The sequence below is a fragment of the Sebastes umbrosus genome, chromosome 19 (assembly GCF_015220745.1).
Source record: "Sebastes umbrosus isolate fSebUmb1 chromosome 19, fSebUmb1.pri, whole genome shotgun sequence".
Classification (NCBI taxonomy): Eukaryota; Metazoa; Chordata; class Actinopteri; order Perciformes; family Sebastidae; genus Sebastes; species Sebastes umbrosus.
The window spans coordinates 9,418,513-9,439,202 of NC_051287.1; the positions used below are offsets into that span (position 1 = coordinate 9,418,513).

Consider the following 20,690-nt stretch of genomic DNA (forward strand, 5'->3'; position numbering starts at 1 on the left):
CAGTAATTTAACATGGATTACTTACTCGTGCTCTCATGTAGCAGTGATTCTGCAGATAAAATGTTAAAGGATAACTTTGGTATTTTTCAACCTGGACCCGTGTTTTTGTGTCTTGAGTGACTAATGGGGACAACACTTAGTCCAGTATTTAGAGATAACGCTTCAGAAGGCAGCCGCTAAATGGGCTGCAATGTAATCGCTCGGGGAAACTGCTCACCGTCAATATACGTCCACTAAAAGTGTTTGTTTTTGCCACTGACAGGCTCTTGATACAGTAGCCTATAAAGCCGCTGTGGAAAGCAGATTGTAAGAATCACTCACATTCATTCATAGATCAATACAGACTCATTTAGGCCCACTGACTTTCCTGCTTTAACCAGTGTTTAATTGCAATAAATTATTTATATTTTGAGCATTAATCTGTTGTTGCAGCACATTTGCGGCAAGTATTTAGTAGCATTGATTTAATGTGCATACATGGTTGTATAGCCATACATACGTACATACATGCGGTGTCAATATTTATTGTGAGAGAACGCAAAACATATTGCGAGGGAACGCAAAAGCAGTCCTCAAAAAATTGTTACCGTGTCCCTTCAGGGGCTTCGTACACTTAGACACAAGAACATGGGAAAATAGAGTCCAGGTTGAAAAATACTGAAGTTACCCTTTAAATATGGTAAAGCTTACTGCACAGTCACACGTCTTTGTGTTTTTAAGGGAGGTTTGGTCTGGTAAAAAGTTTGAAAGTGAAGGTATATAGAGGTCTATTGAACTGTGCACATGAAGACATCTTGTTTTACTGATGAATGTATACATTGTTCTTTTTTTTACATTTGGTCATAGAGGAGCACTTGTTAGTAAGTGTGTTTATAGGCACTCTTGTTCCCCTGGTTTTGATTGAATTTGGAGTTGTATTCACATTTGTTTAACATTATAGAGTGTTGCAGGGATTTATGTATTTTTTGTAGGCCAACCCCGAAGATAGAATTGCACAGTTTCCCTCGACATAAACAAGGAGGGTGGAAAGAGGACATGTCATGCGTCAGTAATGCATCATATCTTTTGGTTACAACACATGCGCAGTAAAATTCTGGTCTGAACTCGCAGAAATTGAGCCAACGCACAACCCCAGCTCCAGTTACACTGAGCATGTGTTATACGTCATACCCCAAGACCGATGTCCCAGCCTCTTTCAATAGGCCATGGACATAAAGACAACGGGATTTTTCCATTGGGTCCATTGCATTACTTCACGTCACCACCACTAAGCTAAAGTGTTCGGTGTGATGACGTTTAGTAGTCTCATTAAGCCACTTGTTAGCAACCGCCTTTTTTAAAACACTTAAAATGAGTGGGATATTTACCGACGTATTTTATATTGTAAAACATTAAAAACCCTCTTAAGCTTGTGTTAACCACAGACATGCTAACTCATATCCGGGTTTTAGGACTCATTCCTGCAGCACTCTATATGAAGGGGAAGTAATGAAGGCTTCCATGCAGTCTTACATTTGCAGTTGCTGCTCAGTACATTACCATTCTCTGTGTCAGGGACAATATGCACGCAGCTGCTCGTTCATCTTCTTTTCACAGACGACTTGTTCAAGAAATGAAGTTTGTCGAATTGTTTTCTTCATACTTGAAGGAGTTTGATTCATGCTGTGTAGCAATCCCTGACTCCCCGTCAAATGTGATGTAGAGCTGTGCGGGAGCGCTTGTTTTCCATACGGTAACATTAACAAGTCAATTTGAAGGACATATCCGGTTGCTTGGAAGTCACTCTGTTATTCTACTATCACATTCAACTCTTCAGTCCAAAAAGGAGGCGTGTCTTGGATCGTGTTTCCGCGATTTGAAACGGACCGTCATGTTTAACCATCTCCTTTTGTTAATGAACTTCTGTCTTACAGAGAGCCATATACTGACCTACATCGTTGAATGTGCACTACGTTTGCCAATGCTCTGCTGTGCCTATTGAAATGTATACTGTGCTACGGTGGTTTTGTTCTGTTTTTTATTTTTATTTTTTTAATTATTATTGCTGCTGTATCAGTGGTGTTTCTTTGTGAAGTGCTCTGAGTGGAAGTTAGATTCTACTTTGGATGGGTGGGTGATAAAACAACAGGGGTGTAAATATTTTGTGTAAATTGTTTCTAACTTGTGTACTGATAACAGTCGTGTCTAGAAGGGAACCAGCAAACTGGGGAAACTGTCGCGAGATGGTTAAGGTTCGGCATTGACCCTGGAGTAGTTAAGGTCAGGATAGTTCGTCGGGCAGCGAGTCTGGTGAGAGTTTTTGCAAGTTTTGGCAGATCTCAGATCAGATTTCACAACTTGCGAGTTCCCTTCTAGACACAACCGAATCCAACCTGTGTGTCAGCTGATTATTGAGCCCTTTCTGGTTTTGATATTCTGTGTCTTCATGTCAAAAAAGTTTTAATCAGGTCATTTTGTTTGTGTCTTTTTGTCAAATGTTTGGCAATCCATCCAAATATCAGTGACAGTGTAACATTTATGGAGATTAATGTCTGATAATTGAGTGGTTTTCTGAGGTTTTTGCAATGCTTTATGCTCCACACTGCAAATGGGAATTAAATATCCTAATTAGGAAATACATTTTAAAAAAAAAGGCTTACTTGATGTGAGAAGAACATCTGTACTACAACTTGAAATTGGTTCATTCACAGTATTTCATGGTATATCTATCCATCTATCCATTAATCCAATATTTAATTCCTGGTGCATATAAAATGCTGATTAAATTTGAGATTTATTACAGCACACGCATTAATATGTTTCTCTATTAACCTTGAGTGTTAATGTGACCACATTCAAACCAGACTTGACCTGGAAGGGAAGAGTTACGGCGCTGCAGCTGTCGTGAGGTCCTATCGTCTGCTGTAGATGGTTTTTGTGATTTCACAAAAAAAAAAAAAAACTAGGGCGGCTACTTTTTGGATATTCTGCTGCCATGTAAAATTAATACAGATGCTTTGTTGGAAATGCCAGTGAAACTAAAGCCATCCCATCACCAGATCACACGTTGGTGTGGGTGAGGAAGCCAAACTGAATCACTCAGTGGAAATCAGCCATGAGTGTAATGTTCTCAACATAATTATACGTAACTAAATCTGCCAGAAGCCTTTCACACTTTAAAGGATAAGGCTGGCGTTATTCTATATTTTTTTAATTGTCAATAACAAAGCCCAGCCTGTCAGAGGCACTCGGCCCCGAGGCCATTGGTTCCTACTGAAGATTCAAATCTTCTAAAATAAAATATAAAGTTTTTAAAAGGCTCAGTAATCTCCTAAAACAGCTGGACACGGTAGTTTTTATCAAACGTTACTCAAACAGGAGGAAATAGCAGATTTGTTGGGGACTCTTTTCAGCGGCGGATTAATACACATTTTGTTCACTTGTTATTTACAGCAACAAGGCGGTGTGTGTGAGATTAATTTAAGATGAACTACAGTGTGTGTGTGTTCATTGTAATGAAGGAACATGTCACTCAGTGAAACAGTGTGACTCATTGATGTGTTTTTAACAGTTTTTGGATAACAATGGAGCTCTGCTTTTTACTTTATGTGGGTTTTTTTCTGTATTTGGATTGAAAACGCATCATAAACCTGTACTATGTGTGTATCCACAGAGGGATCTGTTAAAAATGATCAGATAAGAAGGTAACAGAAATGATAAAATACCCGAAATGATTAATTTAGCTCCACGGTGAGCTCCCACAGAAGCTATTGAAGTTAACTCTGCTTTGTCATTTCAAATTCTCATTATTTTTCACACCTGATTCCTCCACATAAAGGAAATTGGGTAGACTAGTCCCTTTTTTTTTTAAATATATAAAATTGTAAGATTGATTCTCGAGGTTGTATTTCAAAATCTTGTCTAGATTTTTAAGGTTTTGTGAAACAAACGAGTATGTAGGGCATTTTGTCCTATTCAACTCTCTTATATTAGCTGATTGGCTGAATCTTCTACTTGTGATGGTGATGATAATTATTGTTAATGTGATTATTATTGAATCCAAGCCATAGCAAAATGACAAATCTACTACTTTACATGGATGTTGGTGACAAAACATCAGCATCAGTATCTTGCCTGCGGAGGTTGCTGCTTCAAGCGACTCTGTATCAAGGGCCAAAGACGTCGATCAATATTGTTTTTGCTTGTTCAATCGATTAATTGATCCATGCTAGAAAAAAAAAACACACACATCTTGACATCGTAATCACTTCTCTCCATGATAACAGAGCCGGTACGGTGGCCTGCGAGTCGATAGCTAATCTGCATACTTCAAAGAAACGCTGACATTTATTTATTTCAGTTTATGTCGTTTTCCACTTTTTCATTTGAGTTCAGTTTTCAGACTTGACAAAGTTTTAGCAGTTTCTCACGTTTGCACTTTTCATGGAGCTTTGTTTGTCATTTATCAAATCCACGTTCACTGTACAGACGACTGACTGAGCACTTTGTAACTCAAGTTGTGGCTTATTGCAATGTTCACCGAATTCAAACTTTATTCCTTCCATCTCTGTTTTTGAATAAAAGCTTTTCAATGAAGGTTGTGGACTTTATCTTGATCTGAATTTAACTTTTTTAGAAAAGCCTGAAGAACATTCAAAGATTCAGTATGCTTGGAACAAAGCCACGTCTTAGCCTCCTCCTGCACAGAGTCCTGACCTCAACCCCGTCTAACACCCAACTGTGAGCCTTATCACCCAATATCCCTGTTGGATACTAATGCTCTTGTTGTTGTTGTTGTTGTTTTAGCAGCAGATTAACGCCCGTGGTTTTTAAATGACATTGTCCACAATCACATACTCAAACATGATCTCCAGCTGTCTTTGGCTGAACGCTAACTACTAGATATTAGCAGTGCTCTAACACCAGGGGGCAGCAGGAACCACCCATCACTGTCCACGCTACAAACACCCCCTACTGAACCTAATGAAGCTTACAGCTGCTCAATGCACAAAGCAGTGCTCTAAGAGGAAATGCTTTTCATATTCAAATAGTGAAGTCAGAGTGTGTGCACACATTGAGTCTCTGCAGCAGGTACAAAAGGAAGGTGAGGAGCAATAGAAAGAGACTCGAGCATGTGCTGCTGGTGCAATACAGTGCACTGTATTGCACCAGCAGCAAAAGCATGGAGTCCTCTCTTAAAATAATAATTTCTTTCCTCAAAATTCAGTCATTATTTCTCTTTCTACATAAGAACACCTGCAGCACTTCCTTCATTATGTCACCAAGTGACTCTTTGCCTGTTTGACTGACACACCATTAGGAATGAAAGGACATCCAAATCTGTGGATTAACATGACTGATGTGTTTCATATGATACAACTGTCTCCGCAGGACAGCATGTTGAGCGCCTACTTTCACTCTAACGACCAGAGGATTTGCAGGTTGCTTGCTTGTCCAGAAAAATGACTGACAAGTCCTCAGACTCACAGTTGGTAAGACACCTGGAGAGAGAGAGCCCTTTTCAGGACTGGTTGAGTAGCTGCATGTGAAATAATGCCGTATAGGCTGCAGGGCAGGACAGAAAGATATCTCCTGAAGAGGGGAATGTATATTTATTCTATAAAAGAGTCAAAGATGAGGTGGAAACACACTGGTTTTAAGTTTGTCTTTTGATTTTATTATTTTATTTCATTTTATGTATGTATTTCTTCTAAAAATTGTAACAATTTGATTGTATTTATTCATATATATTTTTTTTAGTTTTCTTGGCAATAGCTTTATAGGCAATTAAGCCACTCTATAGACAGGCAGACCCCTCTTGTTTCCGTATTGGGTAGGAGTTGGGGGAGTTTGAGTCAGTTTGAAATAGAATGACTGATGTGTATATATTGTAAAATAATAATTGCAAGTCATAAAAAAAAGAGAGCTTTCGCCCTCACTATGAATAAAATAACCATGTCTACCCATTTTAATGTGGTATTAATGATGAATAGGCAATAAATAGATAAAGATTCATATATAAAATATCTACTTATTGTGTGTTTCACTCTTGTCAGGTTTGTGCTGAAGTCGCTGCTGCTGCATTCAAATAAAACCTGACAGAGAAATCCTCATAAGAAACACAGGAGACCATAATTAACAGTCGAGGCTGGTGGGGGAGTGAGAGACAGTGTTGCACCCTGAATCCTACTGTACAGTCTGAAAAAAGGAACATATGATTTCCAGCCTCCTGACATTTATTGCTTTCTCTCATGACAACTGCTGCCGAAACATGTGGCAAGTGTGACTTCTCTAAGAACAATAAATGTACAGTACAGTAGAGACATGACACACGCGTTGTTTCTGGTATTTTCATTTCAGCCTCTGAGAATGTGAGAGCTCATATCTGAAATTGTCGAGTTGTCACATGTTTTATATCACATGTTGTTAAATGTGTATACCTGGAAGCTATAGATTTAATATGTTCTTATTGACTTGATATCTCACCATCTCAGTCGCTTTGGTCTGTAGCAACCAACCTGGATATGGCGTTCACATGCCACAATATCCTGGTTTTTATCGGAGTACTCCACATCGCATATCAAGGTTTCTCAAAACCGGAATAATGCCTGAGATATTCCAACGCACTCTATGATTACGTCCCTGGTGGCAATCAATTTGAAATGTGATCTGGGCCGGGTCTAGCCCTTTTGGTGCCCTATTAGCAAAATTCGGATTTGGAGCTCCTCCCCCACCGCCGGCGGCGCCATGCGGTTAGGGTTAGGGTTCAACCCCCCCCAGAACCCTAACCCTAGCCCCGGATACCGCAACACACATCAGACATCACAATGGTTTTAAGACAAAAAATAAGATTTTGAATCTATCTATCTATCATGTAATCTATAATAAATGAATTTATTATAATATAAATACAAAATTGGTCTCTGATATTGTTGGCTTAAAAGTGTTAAGTCAGAACCACTACAACAAGAGTTACAGGGTGAAAAATGTATTTATTTATTTGTTCATATGTTACCTTAATGCAGAAAATGCCCTAGGCGACCACCTATATCTTGCCTACGCCTTAAACCGGCCCTGGATGTGATGTTAGTAGTGAAATATATTGGTAGATTTGATAAAAGTTAATACCCACCAACCAGCAGCAGAAGCACACACCCACACAGGATCATTTAGCATTGATCCCATTAGTGTTTAGCTGCTACCAGTGTGGAATTTACTGCTACAACCAGATGGTTTAGACTCCAAATATAATCCAAACATTCTTTAAATCTTCTGTGCATAATTAGATTCTCAGGTTTATGTTGCTGTTGTTGACTTGAGGGACGCTGTGTGGAACTACTGAAGTAGTCTGTGGTTTGGCTCTGAGAGTTCGCTCGAGGCTTAAAGCTGCATCTCTCTCCCGAAAAAATACCAAGAATACGTTTTCGGGAACTAATTGTTGCCTGAGGGGGAATTTAGGGAGATCTTCGCAATGAACTCACCAGATGTCAGCGAGCTTTATGCCAACAAATTGGGTCCAAAAAAGTTGTTTGAATAGCTTCACTTTCACTTTGCAATGTATTCAAACTTGGTGAGTGTTGCCTTGGAACAATTCAGCATGTTGCAAATTGTCTACACTATGTGTATATCTCCCTATGTTGTGTTTGAATAAAGGTTGGATTTGAAGCTGGATTAGAAGATTGGGAGCGATACAATCATCAAACACAAGACTTTCACCCAGGAGACCGCTGCTTGTGTCTCGTGTTCACAACATTCAGTGTCATTTTCACTGTACAAACGTAGTCATTTTAAGCCCAACCATGTTGGTTTTTCCTAAACCTAATTACAGTGGTGTATTGCCTGACCCTAAGCACAGGTTTTTGTTTACTTCACAACATTAAGCACCTGTTTACTGCGACCGAGGAGTGACGCTGAGAGGTCTGACAAAGCGTCAGTATATGGCGAGTTGGGGTGAGAATGCACTACTATCTTAATGAAACATGCACATGATTCACTACATGTTGCCGGTTTCACGCTATTCTTCTGATTAACAGTTGGTAACCAGTAATGTACTATAAGAAGCATAGCAAAGCAGCTGTAAGCATATCTTTTGTAGTTTATAAGAAAACTCCACAGGCCACCTTTCACTTACTCTTTAAAGGTGGTGCCCTGTGACTGAGAAAGCTGCCACCTCGCTGTCAGAGCTGAAGAAGCTTTTCACACGAGCGTCGAAAAGTCTTGTCTGAAAAGGTAGAGTTAATTATCCATCTTCCTTCCCTCAGGTCTCTCCTCCACCTCCACCTCTGTGTGGGATGATCCATGGGTGGTGCAGGCTCACACGCTCACCGTGCGACTCCTCTGATCAGCGAGAGCTGGATTCATCTGAGCAGCCGGAGACCTTGGCACCAGGCTGCGCTCTGAGCTGTTATCTATCAGCCAAATGTCAGCCGCAACCCTGTGGTCTCTCAGATGAGAAATTAAAAGAAAGGCAGGGGGAGTGAAGGCAAGGGAGGAAGGAGAGATGTGGTTTGCCAGAATTATATTTGTTACATGGATATAACTTGGAAAAAGTGGCTATTGCTTCATAAATAACCTACACTAGTGGTTATCCTTGAATCCTCTTTTATTGTGAAATATGTGCAGTTTTTTTTCTCTTCTATGCAAAGATCTTTTGGTTCCAGCAAGAGCATGCTCATATTTTCAATCTTACAGTTTTACTCTGAATAATTATGATCTTTTGACATAAAAAAAAATATTTCTATTACAGTTAATGTTTTATGCCTTATGAAGAACCATGAAAATGATTAGCCTACTGTCTCAGTGCACGGATTCAAGTCACTTTAACCATCTCAGTCATTGTTTTCTTTACATCGGTCATAAACATGTTTACATATATATTTATTGTGCCATAAAATGATATTTTTTCTTGTGTTATTTGTCCAACCATATGTTCTGTTGTTATAATTCCTGGTTTTATGTGCTATATGTTATATACTGTTATCTACGACGGTGTATTAGGGCCACATTGAATCTGAGATTCAAGAATAAAGTCATATTACGAGAAAAAAGTCGTAATTTAATGAAAATAAAGTCATACTATTTCAAGAAAAAAAGTCGCAATATTACGAGAATTAAGTCATAACTTTACGAGGAAAAAAAGTTGTTTCCTCCTCCACAAAAGAGGAAATTTCCCTCAGGTTTGTGTGGTTCTTTCTTTGGAATAAATGCAGTTTCTTGTGCAATCTTTTCAAGGTCCTGATACATATGATAATGTGGTGCTGATGGACTTATGACTTTATTCTCGTAATATTACGACTTTTTTTCTCGTAAACTTCTGACTTTATTCTCATATTACAACTTTTTTCTCGTAAACTTCTGACTTTATTCTCATATTACGACTTTTTTCTCGTAAACTTCTGACTTTATTCTCATATTACGACTTTTTTCTCGTAAACTTCTGACTTTATTCTCATATTACGACTTTTTTTCTCGTAAACTTCTGACTTTATTCTCATATTACGACTTTTTTCTCGTAAACTTCTGACTTTATTCTCATATTACGACTTTTTTCTCGTAAACTTCTGACTTTATTCTCATATTACGACTTTTTTTCTCGTAAACATCTGACTTTATTCTCATAATATTACAACTGTTGTTCTCGTAAACTTATGACTTTATTTTCAAAATCTCAGATTTATTTTTTTCTCCTCAATGTGGCCTTAATACTCTACCCTACAACAATGATAAATAAAAATTAGTTATGAGTTATTCATTTCCATTTTAAAAAATCCACTGGGAGCCACTGGAGAGGGGCTGAAGAGCCACATGTGGCTCAACCCCCGCTATAGGTATTAATTCCACCTAAAACGTTTGCTCTCAAAACAGCAAAGGTAAGACATAATTCACGCATAGTTATGGCTGTATAAACTGATTTAGCTGGTTACTGTATTAGAGGTGGATCACTGTAAACTCTCTACCAGATATTACTTGTGAGCTGGTTTTGTAGACATGACTGGTGTCAGCACAGTCATCTGTAATATTGGCTCCATGGTAAACTCAACATGGCTTTTGTCACATATAGAAAAGGTAGTCAGATTCATTTTTTCCACACACACTTAACATTCAGCTATAAGCAGCATTACTAAAATATTTCAGCTCAAAGCATTTATGCAACAGCTTGTTTTGCTGTTTCTTAATATCACATCAACTGCTTCAAGGCACGGGCATTTCTAAGTTTAAAGGGATACTTTTGGGAAATATGCTGACTTGTTGTCCAAAAAAAACAATATCAATTTTGTTTACTACCACAAAAGTGCACCCTTTCTCTGTGGTCTTTCATTTCTATTATGCACTGATCGAGACAGAACATCAACTGTCAAGCTTGAACGGGTATCTGTAATCAAAAATGAACCCAGGACTCTGGCTTTGAAATGCAGACTGCAGGTATTCCTGGTCATATGTGGTGCTGCAGAGCGTTGGGTGTCAGATCAGGCAGATTGGCTCTATCTGCTCGCCAACATGCAGTCATCTGAATGTCCAGATTTTAGAAAGCCACTGCGATTCATGATTGATGTCCCTGCAGATTATCTGACTAGTCAGTTGCAGTGAGCGAAATGATAGGCCTGTACACTGCCTCTCTGTGTGTGTGTGTGTGTGTGTGTGTGTGCGTGTGTTTCTGCCTGTTTGTGTAAATCATCTGGAACTGTGTCATCTGTCCATCCACAGCTGCCACTTACGCAGCAGCTCAGCTAAATGTGATCCCACGTCAGATCCAGTAATCAATCACAAACAAACCCAGTGGGGGTATTTTTAAATGTCGATCAATATGATGTTGTGAAGTGAGGCAGATCAGGAGTCGATTGTCAAGTACAAAAGGATTCTACCTGAATCTTTTCGCTTTGATATCATGATGAGCTCAACAGAAATAACTTGCTTCAGTGTGGCGGTTCTCGAACTTTTTTGGGATAATAAGCTAAGCTAAGCAGCAGCAGGAACGGTTCGTTGTGCCCTCAGTGAAGTGGCTGATTCATGACAGATTGACATGATGTGTCACAATCATATCAGAGTTTCTATTGGTCCAAAGCTAACGAGGGCAGGAGTAATGGACACAATATGCTTGATCTATTGGTGCAAATGGTCCCCATCTTTTTAATGATACAGCAGAATTTTATATTTATAACAGATTATTTTGCAGACCCCCTGAGAGAGTGCTATAGACCCCCTGGGTGTCCAGTGATTCTGAGTAATATCTGTGTTAAAATCTGAGAATCCAAAGTTTTACCCCGAATAACACGTTGCATCTCTCTCCCCTTTGGTTTGTATGCTTTTCTACATCTAAAAGAGCTCCTTTGTAGATTGGTTACAGATCATTTTCCATCTTATTGAAAAGTAAAAAAGCTGAACCCAGTTCTTAACGCATGTTCAGAGTCTGAGGTTCTCCTCACAGCCTTTCGACGTTCTTTCTATTCTTTAAACACCATGAAAGCGCCTCCACAGGGGAGCTGCTCACGTAGAAAATTGGATAGACTAGAGAGCAAATTTACACAAGTGCTGCCCGTTTTATCTTCCAGATCTGTTTACAGAAGGTTAAATCATATTAAGATGTGTAAAATCAGTTTGCATTTTTATATTCAGGTCAGGATAACACAACTCTTCTTTCTTTCATTATCAAACTATACATGGTAGTGTCAAACTCAAAGGATTTTTGTTTCAATACTTGTCAAGGAGGCATGTCTCCTTCACATCAGCTTATTTGAGAAACGGCAAGATTGTAATTTTGTTTTTTAGAAATGGGATGCACTATAGTGACATTTTATAGTTGAAGTTAGTTAATAAAAGAGGAGGAAGAAGAAGAAGAAGATTGGCTTGACCCTAAAAGACGAGGCTGATGGCAACAGATGTGGAATGACAAAACACATTTCTCTTGGACTGTCATATTGATGCAGAGCTTCTCTCTACTGTTAAATGAGGTGGAATGAAAGTAACACTTAGAGTCCAATGCAATCCATACAGCAGCCCTGCAACAAATACTGCCTTTGTGAATTTAACACAGCTTTCTGTTGAGACTTATGAGGGGTGGTAGTAACAAAAAGTAATTGGTGATAATGGAGGTGATGAAAACGCATGCAAATTGAAAAATAGAGTGAAAAATGTACCAATGATTGGATTCATTTAAAGCCAATTTGATTAAAACAGTCGTTATATGATGAAAACAGAGGCATGTTTCATAATTTTCCTCGTCCTACATTCATCATTCATAATTCACAACACTAAATTGCTGTTTATCATTGAGGAAAGTGGCCTGAAGGCTGGGAAAAATAATTAGAAAAACAAATGGAGGGGAGGAAAACGTGCTACGAATTAATAATGAAAGTGGTGAAATGTATGTGAATTTTAAAAATAGAGTGATGAATTGTCAATTGATTTGTTAAACTTGATTGACATTTATTTGAAACAGTGTTGCTCTGATAATCAACCGGGCCGTGTTACTGTCTACCATTCATCATTCACAAAACCCAACTGACATTTTTCCTATACAGGATGCAATTTCTTTTTACTACCGCCCAAAATGCCAATCAAAAACCACGCCCACTGACTGAATTTACTGTTTCTCAGACCACTAATGAGACAAGAATTGATCCGAACCGCCCATGGTCCAAGCCGAATCAGCAAACTTTTTCTGTTGCTGACGTCATCAAGGTTAGACTGAGCGCTGTCACTGGCTATCAGCCCGCTGTGGTTCGCACTGGCTGAGTTTGAGTTGCTATACAGCCGCTAAGTGAAGGTCTTTCTCCAGAGCTGCTGCCAGCTCTCCTCCTGGCCAAATTGTGTCCTGAGGCGGAGGGACCATTGGGTGCGCTCATGGATGTATAAAGAGAACTGGATACAGCGCTGGAGGCGGGCGCCCGTTCGTTGAGAGTTTCTCAGTGGTGCTACATGAAGCCAAAATGCCAAAATGCCAAAAAATAAAATACTTGGATCTTCCAGCAATCTTCAGCATCCATTGGACCCATAGATCAGGCGCAGTAACATCCTCTTTAACCCCGCCTCCCTCCCTTTCGATCCAGCTTCGGTCTGGGTATCATTCACATGAACGGAGGAAGGGAAATAACTCTTTTACTATTTTATAACTTTTAGGACCTAATGATTTAAATGCGGGCTATTCAAGTGAAAACATTATCCACTGAGTTATTCACGTCTCTTTCCCAATGTAAGCCTATGGGGAAAAGTCTTTTTGGGCCCAATGGAATCAAGTGACGGACACGGAAGTTGTAATTCCTCCGTTTGGCCACTACGAATATTTGCTTCAAAGCCTTGCACTCTTCCTGGGGGCTTGGGTGTGATAGCTATCTAAACACAAAAATTGCCTGTTTTGTGATTCTGTATTGATTCTCAAAAACACTATACATTTTTAATTAATAGTTTACATGCAGTGGTTCATTTTGGTGTGTTTTGATGTTACAGGGACTGCGATAAAAGCAAATGCAGATCCCACTGTTGTGATTGCATAAAAAAGTAAACTCAGATTTTATGCATATGCTGGTCTGTTCTTTATACTATGAGAGTTTTCCTAAAATTAGATTTAAAAAATCGCAATATATCTAATAAATGCCAGTCGGGTATTGTGAATGATGAGTGGTAGACAGTAACACAACCCAGTTGATTATCAGAGCAGCACTGTTTCAAATAAAATGTCAATCAATTTCAATTTCAATATTTGTTTCAATTCACATGCATTTCATCACCTCCATTATCTATTTGTAATCATCACTTCCATTTTTTCCAATAATATCTTCTTACTCCCACCTTTGAGGCCACTTACCTTAATGATAAACTGTAATCTCGTGTTGTGAATGATGAATGTAAGACAGGGGAAAATGATGAAACACGCCTCTATTTTCATCATATCATGACTGTTTTAATCAAATCGGCTTTAAATTAATCAAATGATAATATAACAATTCATAATTAATCACTCCAGTTTTCATTTCACATCCATTTTTATCAGTTGTTACTTCCACCCCTCATAGAGACGGTCAGAGATGTATTGATATAACTCTTTGGTGGTTGCAGTATTGCATCAACTCTTTTTTGATATCGGCCAAAATGTGTCCATAACAGTGCCGGTAGGTTATGTTGCCTCGGTGTACCTGGGTCCAGACCTCGAAGTAAAGCTATATGCTTCTTTATCCTGTCAAAATATTAAGCTGTAACCGACATACATCTGGTAGATCAACAAAAATCCAGCAATGAGCCTTCTCAAACTCAGCAGACAGCCAGGAATAATATCCACAGGCTAACAAGCACTGAGAATATACTATGACTGCCACAGAGTATGTATACGAGAGCTGGTATCAGCAGCCGAGTCGAATCACGTCGAGCATACACGACGTGTTCGTAGTACTGAACAGTCTCAGGAGTGAGTGCATACAGCTACTATACGGTAAGCCCCGAGGGGAAAACACGTATCAGTCAGTCACCTCCGGCACTGCTTAAAGCAAGCTACACCTTGTCACACAGCACTCGAGGGAGTTTGTAATATTAGTTAAGGCTGTGTATGCTTCCATTTATACAGCAGGCAGGAGAAGGCCAGAGACTTTGTCAGTGTCAAACTTAGAGTGCGAGCATATGGCTCTATCCTGGACGCAGTACGTACGTACCATTGCAGATCCGGTATGTATTGAACTTGCAAAAGTATCAGTGAAAAACAGTGTTCATTTTTGTGTAGTCCATAGCACAGAGTATCAAAAACTGGACCAAAAGTTAGAATTCAATGCTTGAACAGCTTCATACTCCTCTTTACTGATCAGACAGTTCCTGATTTAAATCAAAACTTTGCTCATTTTTAGTGAGGTATTGAAAAATGTATCATTACCAGCCACGACAGCGTGCGGCTGATATTGTTTTCACCTTGTGAGTCCTCATCATGGCAAAATACGGTCCTGGAGACACCTATTGTAGCAGGAATGACCACAGAAGCAGTTTTAAGTACCTTGTCAGAAGTTTATTTTTCTGTCTGTCAGATTTTGTGACTGCGATAGCTTCACAACCATAGGCGTGTCTGTAGCAGTGGTTAGCACTGTCGCCTCACATTAAGGAGGTCCCCGGTTCCATCCCCGGTCTGTTTGTTCTCCCCGTGTCCAGGGTCACAGGTATCCTCCCACCACCGAAACATGTATCCCCATCAGGAAGGTCAAACCTATTCCATATCAAATATGCTGACTGCGTATCTGCTGTGGCGACCCCTAACGGGAGCAGTCGAAAGATGAACAACAACAACAACAATAGCGTCACAACCGTGTAAGATGCAGTCATGATATATTACATGTGTGTAGTTGACATCAAAAGGAAGGCTGAGTTCAAAGATGGTTGTGGTCCCGGGCCGATTTGGTGTCGCGGCTGGTGTGATGCCATCACATGATGGTCTCTAGTTTTGGTATTGATACCAAAACTCATGTATTGTATCGAAACTAAAGAAAAATTTCAAAGGTTAATCAGCCCTTCTCTTAAAAATCTCTACCTCCTTTATAACTGAATTAACTGTATGACAGTGTTGGTCGGTCGGTCCACACCTTTTTGTTTCTCTCAGAATGAAATATAATAACTTTGATCCCCTGGCTTGTCATGTAGTGCCATCATTGGGTCATAAATTTGATTTGTAGCTGTACTTTGCATTTTGTGCTATGTAGCCTGTGTTTGAGTCTTGTGATGATTGATGGGAATGATAGGAAATGGCTGAGGCGCTTGAGCTAGGCCTATATCATATTTCAGGTTAGAAATTTCAACTTTAAACAGGTCTCCACACTTGTAATTGAATTACCTTTGTAATAGCTTTTGTACTGATAGTAAAGGCATAATGCATTTTTGTAGACAGTATATATCAAAACATTAAACTATGCGTCCTTTTAATTAAAAAATCTAAATGACTGCTTATGCTTATGTCCTTGTCAGTTAAATGTCCCCTGGAGCACGGGAGTCTACCACTCAGAAGCAAATGAGACACTCTTCCTTGCAGATGAACAATCAGGGTTGCATTTAAAAGTTAATCAGTGGGGGTATGCTCAGTGTTGCATGACTCATTAAGGTGCGACTTCAGTCTGAGAGTGTTAATGTTTTACTCTAATAGTTCCACTTCCCTGCAGTCTGTCTGCTCCCACTAACCGTTCTTCTATTGCCCGCTGACCTCAAATCCTCTCTCACATACTGGGCCACAAACATGAGGTTATGGTATATCCATTTTGTAAAAAGTAGACAAGCTGTGCACTCTGCTGATTGAAATGTGATGATGATACTTTTCTTCAAGTTACCTGTCAGTACATGAGTGTGAGCCCATGTTAAAAGAAATAAATACAGTATACACATTCTGAATGGGTCCAGCTTTATGTCCTATTGTTATGGTCAGAGGATTACAAGACATTTAAAAATAGATAGATAGATAGATGTACATTATTGATCCTGAATTGGGAAATTATTGTGTTACAGCAGCAGGTTATCCAGGCAATGCACTGGAACAGTACATAAAATATACATGTCAACAATAGAGAGAATACAAAATATAAAGAATATTGGAATAAACTATAAATATGTACCCGAATACTACAACTAGCATACAAATTTTAAATTATAAACATAGAATAACCCACTATATACATTAGCAAGTGTGCAATAACATACTATATACATTAGCAAAGTGTGCAAGATACTATATTCATTAGCAAAGTGTGCAAGTTACAATGCTTTGTTCTTAAATACAAAATAATTGAGGTAGTAAATGTGCAAATGTAGATGTGCAAGAATATTACAGGACTAAAACAGAATAGAGTCTGGTTGAGACAGAAACTATAAATCTGAGAGTTCTCTGTTAGACAAAGGTGAGGTGTTGTAGAGAGTTATTGCTGCAGGCAGGAAAGATTTCCTGTATCGGTCCTTGTGACGGCGAAGCTGAATCAGTCTGTTAGAGAAATAGCTCTGTTGTCTGTCCAGTAGGTGATGGAGAGGGTGGTCAGGGTTATGCATGATGGATAACAGTTTGTTCAGTGTCCTCCTCTCCACCACAACGTCAAAAGTGTCTGGTTTGCAGCCAAAAGAGAAAAAAGAAAAAAGAATCAATTATAATCAGGGTTGGAAAATATCACCAGCCATGAGCCAAATGCTGGTAAAATATGCAAGTGGCTGCTAGATTTGCTTCACTCACCAGCCAAAAAAACAATGGCAATCTATTGAGTGTCTGCTAGATTTTGGAATCCACCAGACACGGTGGCAGGCGTACAAAAAAGTTTATTTCCAAAACTGATTATAAGTGTATGGGAGTTTCTCATGTCAACACCTGAAAGGATGTGAAATTACACCTGAGCTGTTTCCTAACACAGTTCAGATGAAATGGTTCAGGTATACATATATCAGGCAGCGAGTATTTGAGAAACACAGCCGGGGAAGTGATTCTGTCTACTGCTGGCTAGAGGCTAATGCGGTTGTGTCAAGAAGGTAACCGTCAAATTGTGAAAAAGTGTCACACCGGAGGAGTGGACGGGCCACGGCTCCAATGTTTTAAATTTGGACTGCTGTTACCCATTTGAAACGCTAACTGTCAGTACTACATATTGCTCCTTAAAGTCTGAAGTTCTTCAATCCACTTTAACGATGAAAAGGAAAAACTGTTGCTGTTGGCCGTAAAACCAAAACAATAAGCTGAAAGACGCTAAAAGGAGAGCAGAGTTGGGTGATCATTCTCTGTGGGTTCACAATGAGCATTTCACATTACACACAGTTGTTTGACCCGCTGTGAATATAAAACTATTTACAGTATTAGTGCAGCTTTAAACATAAATAGCTTTTGTTTTTAATGCCCACCTGTTATGAGCCCATTTATCTTCCATTCGATGAAAACTGATGACTCTTGAGCTTTTAGTCATACGCAGTTAAGCCTATTAAATTAAGTATTTAAGCCTTGTTAAGCCTTCAGAATGATTAGTTAGCCATGAAATGTGGTAATTTACTAGTGAGTCGGCAGCCTTCTTTATTTTGGGAACTCTTGTGCTGGGGCAAAGTGCCCTGGTCACACTGATCAGCTAAAGGGAGTAGCCATAGGCTTACAGTGAAGCTGCATTTCTGTCTGTCTGACTCACACACACAGTGTCACACACAGAGCTGTTATCATAATGCAGTAGTTAATCTCACAGCGGTCATCTCGTCATTAACACATTAATTGTCCTGCCGCCAAGAGAGAATCCATCTCCGTCCGTCCCTGGGATAGCAGCGCTGGGCGTTCAGCTGAGAGCTTCTGCAGTTCAAATTGAAAACTGTGATAATAGCAGAAATCATTAGCTCTGCGTGTGTTCTCGGAGAAGCCATTGTGTTCGTTGGCTCTCTTTTTTTTTTGCTCTCTCAGTCATTCACTTTCTTTCTCACACAGTGAACTTTCTGTATCTCTTCTCTGCTGCTCAGCTCATTGTGCAGCGCGTACCGCTCTACATTATAATACAGTTTGGCTTCTCAATGTTTCCCATTGGTGAACTCCTCTAATTACTGTCATTGATCATGTTCACACACGTACACACACGCAGTTACACAAACACACACAAGTGCACGCACGTGTACACAAAGTCTGCTCAGCCACACGGACAAAACTGTACAAATGTTTGCTGTATCAACGTTTTTTCAGTAGCAGAGCTGAACACAATCTCTCAGGGTTATCTCTCTGTAACAGCAAGAGGGAGTTTGAATCAGGCTTGGGGCCCTTCTGTGTGGAGTTTGCATGTTCTCCCCGTGTTAGCGTGGGTTTTCTTTGGATTCTCTGGCTTGCTCCCACAGTTCAAAGACATGCAGGTTATAGGTTAATTGATGACTCTAAATTGCCCGTAGGTGTGAATGGCTGTCTGTCTCTATGTGTTAGCTCTCTGATAGTCTGGCGACCTGTCTAGGGTCTACCCCGCCTTCGCCCAATGTCAGCTGGGATCTGCTCCAGCACCCCCAATAAGCGGTTACAGATAATGTAACACCGGTGTTACCGATTACACCGAACATTTTACAAGAAAAGACGACGCTCAATATATGTAGAGCGATTATGCTCAGCTAATCTCAGCTAGTTAATTTGTGTACCATGAAACCAAACCATACTAAATAGAAAACAAACGAAAAGTATCAATTTCACTATGATTCAGACTAGCCAGAGGGACCATGAGAAACTATGGCTTGTGAAAGCGCCTATAGTTAAAAGCAAGTAATTCTCCGGCTCAAAGGGAAGTGAGAGAATATTTTTAGGGGGTGAATTGACCATTTCAAAACTATGTTTAATGTAATAAATGGCCTTTTGTTGTAAACCGTGACAGGCAGATTTTAATAGATAAACCCATAGATAAACCACAGAGGCTGTAATGTCATCATCTTAAAAAGAACCACAGCTCTCATCATATTGGGTTTTACTTTCATGTTGTTTTCTCCACATGACCGCGTGATCACTGCACTACATGACCAAAACAAACAGTATGTGGCCTCTCTATCATTACACTCATTCTGTATGTATATTTTGGAACCTCCTGCAGGGATTTGCTCCCATTACAGTATTAGTGAGGTCCACCACTGATGAGGTCTGTCTCATAGAAGGTGTGTGTTGGATGGGTGGAGGTCAGGACTCTGTGCAGGCCAAGGTCAAGTTCTTCCACACCAAAATCATTTCTTTATGGACCTGTCTTTGTGCACAGGGGCATTGTCATGTGTTGAAACAGGAAAGAGACAAACACAAACTGTTGCCACTAAGTTGGGAGCAAACTATTACCTGAATGTCTTTGTATCATTTAACATTACATTTTCTGACTAAAGACAAGGGGTATATAGCTAGGGAAGCCCTCATATGCCCACACATGTGTATTTTCACAAGAGAAATGGCAACATTAATTAGTCCTTACTTGTGATTTTTTATATTATTATAGTTTGCTTTCTGTCCAATACTAAAGATACTCATTCCCTGAACTTGTTATCGTGTCCAATAGCATCCTCAAATCTTAAAAATTTCTGTTAGTTCACTGTGCTCTTTCCCTTTCCTTTAGTGTGTTATATATTTTTTTGTGCATGTAAAATGGCAAAGTTACAAAGCCCAAAGTCGACACCAAAGGGAGTTACTCTCCCACACAGAAACACTGCTTCTGAACTGCCTGAAACAAAGTTGGAGCCTATAACAAAATCATAGAGTCTATATTTACTGGTACCGCAATGATTCTTCAATTTGTCAATTATCAGAAAGATTTATCAACAAATGCAGTATTTTGATAATCACTTAATTGGATTTTCTTCATTTTATATAATCTTAATTAAAAAAATTATGATATATTAAGATGAGATGCTTCATCCATTATCTGTAAAACAATTAGCAGATTAATTGATGATGAGAGTATTCAACAGTTGCAGCCCTAATCTCTAATATCAAACCATAAACTGAAATGAACTACCGTCATTGAGGACAGAGCTTGGAAGATTGAAAAGGAAATCATTAAGTGATAAACGTCTTCCTCTGAAAACCGTGCATATGCTATCAGATGCTGTTGATTTTTATCTCGGTTTCCCGGGCTGCTGCTTTGCTGAAAGTGCTGTGTCACTTTCAGAACGCAGAGTGCTGACTCCATCTGTGATTTCACTCAGCTCCGCTTTAACCTCAATTGCTCCTCTGATATTCACTGTATTCTCTGTCTTACTGATTCATTTCCAAAGACCATTTTCCAAGTCAGTTTTCATTTTCC

At 39.4% G+C, this 20,690-nt stretch overlaps 1 long non-coding RNA gene across 1 annotated transcript; it reads right to left on the reverse strand.

Moving 5' to 3' along the window:
- Positions 1–635: 635 nt before the first annotated feature.
- Positions 636–16,060, reverse strand: LOC119478367. The gene is made up of 4 exons (XR_005204432.1): positions 16,050–16,060; positions 12,545–12,549; positions 3,071–3,077; positions 636–775 (listed from the first exon to the last, which is right to left on the reverse strand). It is a non-coding gene; the product is annotated as an uncharacterized LOC119478367 (long non-coding RNA).
- Positions 16,061–20,690: the final 4,630 nt, after the last annotated feature.